Below are 6,429 nucleotides of genomic sequence, written 5' to 3' on the forward strand. Positions count from 1 at the left end.
CTGGCACGGGCAGAGCCCCAACAAGGCATTCCCAGGAGGGCTGCAGCTCTGAGGTGAAGCTGGCTTGATCCTAAATTTCCTGTAGAGAGCACAGAGCCATATCCTGAGCCTTGGCTCAGATCCGAGGCAGCTGTGCCAGCCTGCAGGGCCCATGTGCCAGGCAGGGACTGTGCCCACAGATGTGGGGGATCCCTGCCTCTGCCTCCTCCTCATTCCCACAGGCAGGGCTTTGTTCTGGCAGCTCCCAAACCAGCCCAGAGCCCAGGGCACAGCAGGGAGGACAGAAAGAAGTGTATTTTAACTGGGTTTTTTTTTAAAGTTTAACTATGTATGGATTTAATTTCCCTGCAACATCTCCATGCTCAGAGCCACGGCACTGACCTGGTTCTGAGGCACCTCAGAAGACACCAAAATACATTTCCTTTGGCCAGGGACGTGTTTATTATTTGTGCTTCCCTGCCATCACTGCACGGTCCAGGTGAAGCCACAGGAAGATGCCTCGGTGGTTATCAGATGCCTTCAGTTCTTGGAACGCTCAGCTGGGGGTGGTGCAAACACAAACCATCTGTCAGGCTGAGCTGAGATGGGGAAGATCGTCTTCTAGAGCCAAGGACAACACAGAATTTATTGGAAGGATGCTGCATTCCTCCTCTGAGGGAGGCCAGTGGAGAGGAAGCTGGAACCTGCTGCACATACCATGAGAGGATGTGCTGCTCCCCATCTCCTCCCGGGCAGTTTAATATTCCAAGTGCTTCATTTTCTGTGGATAACTCTCCAGTTAAATTGGCAGGATCTGCATGGTAATATAATATGGTAATATACCCCCAGTGACGTGTTCTGGACAGTTCCTTGTGCTCTCTCCATTTCTGTTGCTTCACTGAAACTTGACTGTCTTCAGGGAAGCTTCCCCTGCCCTCCCTCCCCTCTCTAACTGGTCACTGGTGGTTGTTTCCAGCTCTGCTGGAGAACTGGGTTAGAATGGATGGAAGTGATTAAAGAAAGAATAATCTGGGAGTGCCTGCAAGGGCCCCTTCTCTCAGCTGATCCTCCTAAGGGGCTGCAGGATGGGTCACAAAGTGCCCTGGGAGTCCTCCCCTGGAACAGGGCTGGGGCACTCACGGTGGGCTCGGTCCCCCTTTAGCTGTCACTCTCCGGGCTGGAATTTCCCCGAATTCCATGTATTGTTCACAAACTCCTGATGGAGCTGCTCCTGTGCCCGGAGGAGCAGCTGCTCCCGCTGTGCCCAGGCCTCGAGATGGGGCTGTGGGGCTGAGCCTGGGACATCTGGGGCGTCCATCCTGCAGGATCCCTCCCAACCACGCACCTGGGCATGGATTCTGGGATGGATCCTTCTGCCTGAGCAGGGCCATTGGTGGTTAACAGCGTTTCTCCCCGGATTTTTGGCCAGATCTGATCCTATTTAGCTGCTGAGGGCTGAAAAATGCCAAGTGGGAGGGAGTATGTGCTGGAGTGATCCCATGATGGAAAACACAGCGTTGTTTCCCAAAAGGAAACTCCGGGGGATCCGTGTGTCCTGGCACAAGGCAGGGATCTTCTGTCAGTGCCAGCAGTCACCTCCCAAAGCGGCTGCCACTGCTTTCCCTGAGCTGACCCCAGCCACCTCCTGCAGCTGGACAGGGACACGGCTCCCACAGCGCCGAGCTGCTGCTGGGAATGATCCCAGTGCCTGCGCGTGGCAGCGGGATGGCTGGGGACTGCCACCATCCCCTGTGACAGAGCAGTGCCAGGGCAGTGCCAGGGGGACTGGGGACTGCCACCATCCCCTGTGACAGAGCAGTGCCAGGGCAGTGCCAGGGGGACTGGGGGCTGCCACCATCCCCTGTGACAGAGCAGTGCCAGAGCAGTGCCAGGGCAGTGCCAGGCGGGATTGGGGACTGCCACCATCCCCTGTGACAGAGCAGTGCCAGGCGGGATTGGGGACTGCCACCATCCCCTGTGACAGAGCAGTGCCAGGGGGATTGGGGACTGCCACCATCCCCTGTGACAGAGCAGTGCCAGGGGGATTGGGGACTGCCACCATCCCCTGTGACAGAGCAGTGCCAGGGCAGGCCAAGCCAGGCTGGGCAGCGCTCCCGAGCTGTGCCATGGCAGCCCAAGGGAAGGGAAGGATCTACGCCCCATTCCCCAGGGGGAAAACACAGGGACAATTATCAGCCCGACAAAAGAGCCGCTTTCCCAGAGAAGAGCTGGGAGTTGCCCACGTTGCTCCGGGGCTGTGCCGCTGTCCCGGCCGTGCCTCGCATTCCTGCTCCCTGCCAGCGCCTGAGCTCCTGGGAACGCTGGGTGGGCACCGGCACAGCCCCTGGTGTGCCACACCAGCCCAGGCTGTGCGTGGGTGCCCGTGGCTGCCAGGAGCATTTAAATCCCCGCCAGCTTTCCCAGGCAGCTCCTCCCTGGCCACACGGCAGAGACACGGGTGCCTGTGACACAGGACAGCGAGGGGGGGACAAGGGACACTCCCGAGCTGTGCTCCAGGAATGCCGCCTCGCTGGGCACCTGGCCTTATGTTCCTTCCCAAAAACCAGACCTGTGGACTCCTCTCTCCTGAGGCAGCTGCGAGGAGGAGCATAAAGGTGTTTTCCTCAGGGTATTCCTGCGTTCAGGAGGGTGACTGGGAGTTACCGGAAGGGACACTGGCCCTTAGAGAGCATCCCAGCTTGGAGCTGTGCCCGCTGGTGAGCTTTTAGGGAGCTGCCTGCAGCTGCCAGAGCATTTTCCAGAGGTGCTGGCTCTGTAACCCCTTGGCAGCGGCAGCGTGGGGAGCAACAGGAGGGTTAATTCCTGAAAGTTCTGTTCTGCTCCTGCTCCTCAGCAGAGCAGTGAACAAACCGAGGGGCTGAAACTCCTCTTTTGGCAACAGCTTTCTAAGGGTTGCAATGCCAATAACACCGTGTGTGACTGCTCTGCCCATCCTGGCAGCTCACGGCGAGCAGCACAAGGGCACAACCACAATTCCCAGCCCCTGCACCTTCCTCGTCCCTCTCCAGCAGAGGAAGAACGTGCCTGAGGAATCACAGGATGGTTTGGAGCTGTAAAGATCAGCTCATTCCCACCGCCCTGAGGACGATGGGTTTGGATAACGGGGTGAGAAGTGCCAGGAGAAAGTGCGGCGTGGGAACAGCCAGGGCAGGTGGCCAAGGGTGTGAGGGGAGCTGGCTCCGGGTCCCTTGTCAGCAGGAGAGGACAGGGATGCAGTTGGCTGCAGCGGTGTCCCAGGGAAGCGATCTGCACTGGGGATCTGCTGCTCAGCAAAGCCGCTGCTGCTACCGAGCCCTGAGCAAATCCCCGGCAGCTCCAGGGCGTGGGGCAGAGCAGGATGCAATTAAAGGCTCTTGAGGATTTCCCCACAGGCACGGAGAGGTGATGGCCTCTGAAGGGACTCCTCGCCACAGACATTTGGGGAGGAGGAAGGGGAAAGCAGAATTGTCCTTTTCTTTTCCTGTCTTTCAGCATATTCTTGTCTGGGGCTTTGACCAGACCTGCTGGCACAAGTTATCACTCTGGGTATCTAAGGGGAAGCTGGAAAGCTGTTCCGAGCCCTTTTGGGAGCTGGAGATTGTTCTGCCCTCCTGACTCTGGGGTGCTTTGGGAGACAGGACATCTCTGCATGAAGCAATTTGTTCCTCTGGTGGGTTCAGCATCACCAAGGTCAACCAGGCCACTCTGGCAAGGACAGCTGGGTCACAGCAGGAGATGCTGGCGTGCTGCTGCCCCCTGAGACACGCTGGGCAATCCTCCAGAGGGGAAAAGCAGACAGGATGTGCAGGGCTGGACCTGGCTTTCAATGGTTTGCGTGAACCTCGGGAAGAGACAAGAAGCAAAGCCAAAAGCTCTCAGACAAGCCAGGGGTGCTGTCTGGTTTGCTCTCTGCTTTCAGGTGCTGCCAGCCCCACTCGTGCCTCCTCCATTGTTTCCCGAGCACTCAGGAGAGAGCTGAGGAAACCAAGCCCTAGACCCTACACAGATGAACAGAAGTAAAATTAGAAACCAGGGGAGCAGACTTCCTCCAGACTTCTCGCTGCTGAAAGCCCGGAATATCTGCTTTGTCCCTGAAAAGTGCTTCACCAGCTTCCCCTCAGCAGTCAGGGCTGTTTCAGCTCCTGTTGTGATGCTGAGGCTGAGGCTCTGCTCAGCACATTTGGGAAAGATTTGCCTTTTGGCCTTTTGGTGTCTATTTTAGCTGTGCTGACCCTCACATTTAGAGTCCCACCTCTTCGGCCATCCTGGATCCCTCAGCCTCCCTCCACCAGCTGCTGCTGAGGTGCAAACAGAGCCCCTCTGCTCCCACTCAGTGTTTGAGAGGAACAAGTGTTTGCTGAATCCATCTGGCAAACAAAACTCCTCATCCCCATCCTTGCCCTAAACGAGCTCAGCTGTGCAGGGCCTGGCTCTCCTGCCAGGAGCTTGGGCTTTACCCCACCAGGGCGTGGGAAGGAGGGAAGAAATCCAACCAAACTGCTTGTGGAGAGCTCCTGTTTCTTCTTGGAGCTGACTCCCCTCTCTCACGCTGCCTTTCCCCTCAGAGGTCTCGACCCCTGGAGAGGGAGGCTGGGATTGTGTCAGCTTTGGGGACAGATGCTGTGACAAAGAGCACTTTTCTCTCAAGCAGGCACCAGCTGCCCTTCACCTGCTGCCGGACACGTTTCGTTTGCTGTGGAGTCCGACCCAGCCTCAGCTGGATGCACCAGGAAATCCACTCTGCTTGGGATACTCCTTCGAGTCACAACCCTCCAGATACTCAGAAATCCACAGGAAAATGAAGCACAGAGAAGAAACCAGTCAGTGCTTCGGAGCACCAGAGCATTTTAGTCCAGGTGACAGGGAGAGGGCTCATTCAAACCCCTGATTTCCTGCTTATCCATGATTCCATACTCCATATCCCACAGGAACAGGGGGAAGACAGAAAACCAATGTTTAAATTCTGCAATTAAAGATGTCACTCAGCTGAATAAGGGTGTGAATAACTCTGTTATTCTTCTGGTTTGTTCTCACTACCTGGGCGTGGCTCCGCTTACCTGGGCCAGACAATTCCTGTCAGCACTTGGAAAATCAGCTTTCCTTGGGATTGCACAGGTCCTGGGGGTGGAACTCACCTCAGCTGCTCGGTTCCTTGATGAAGGGCCCTTTGTTCACGGGGCTTTTTGGTGTTTGCTTTGATCATTTAAGATCTTGCTGCTCCTTGCCATGATTTTAGCCACACCAATGTGGCTGGCAAAGGTGTGGTGAGATTTTGGGGTTGTCTCATCGAGACAGCAGTGATGGGGGACAGGGTTTGTTGTGCCCTGTGAGCTGGGAAAAAGCAGGTGGAAATTTCTTGGCGTACAAATGCTGCAGCAGCAGAATTCCCTCATTTCCACCAGGAAGCAGCAAAGCCATGTTTGTGCTGAGCCATTCCGCAGGAACTGGCAGATTCCCACTAATAGTCATTAGTGGGGAAAACTGGAGGCCAGCAAGTCCCCTTTTTTATCCCAGGAAAGCCTGGAAGGAGAGAGGAAAACCATCCATGGATGATGGAGTTGCACCCCAGGGCAGCGGCTGTGCCAAAACAGATGCAGCATCTCCCTGTCAGCCCTGCTGGATGTGGCTGTTCAGAAAAACCCCATGAACATTCTGGAGATGAGAAAAATTCCCTCCAAAGCCTGGCAAAGTGTTCCTCTGGCACCAGACATTTCCATGAGGTCACTGTTGGAGTTCCTCCCACGTCTGGATCGTTCACAACCAGAAATTAAAACACTTTGGGTTTGTGACCCCTTGTGTGCCTTATTCTGGTCTATCATGGGGGCAAAAGGGACTTTGCATTCCTGCTGGCATCCTCCAGAAGGATTTGGGATACTGCAGGATCCATGGCATGGCTCAGGCTCCAGCTTCCGTGCTCCTTGCAGAACGGCCTCGCAGGAAAGTCTCATCACCCCTGATTAACGATCAGCCCTAAAAAAGATGATTCCAGGAATCCCTGCACTGAAACCGTCTGCTTTTTGATCTGCAATCCTGGAAAAATGCTGGATTCTGGGCAGGGTCAGAGCTCTGACGTGTGGGGTGAAAACACTGTGGGTTTTGCTGGTGAAACCTGCAGCAATCCCCTCACATCCTGCCATGGATTGGGCTGAAGGGTCAGGAGAGAAGGGGGAAGAACCCCCAGAATTCCACCACTGCTTTGGAGATTTGTAGGGAATTCCCTGAAAGGAGAGAAGTCTTGGGAGCCTGAATTCATGATGGAAGCACTAACATGGATAGTCCGAGGGACTGCAGGCAAAAAGCCCTTTTGTTTAAAGTTTCACTGTTCCATTCTGCATCAATTTTCCTTTTTTCACCCCTCTGGAAGATCTCTCCCTCCTGTTCCAGGTGTTCCCTCCATTCCTGCCCAGCTCACCATGGCCTCCCAAGCGTTTGTCAGTCCTGGAGATGAGG

Source organism: Corvus moneduloides, chromosome 22 (genome assembly GCF_009650955.1).
Source record: "Corvus moneduloides isolate bCorMon1 chromosome 22, bCorMon1.pri, whole genome shotgun sequence".
In the NCBI taxonomy this organism is placed as follows: domain Eukaryota; kingdom Metazoa; phylum Chordata; class Aves; order Passeriformes; family Corvidae; genus Corvus; species Corvus moneduloides.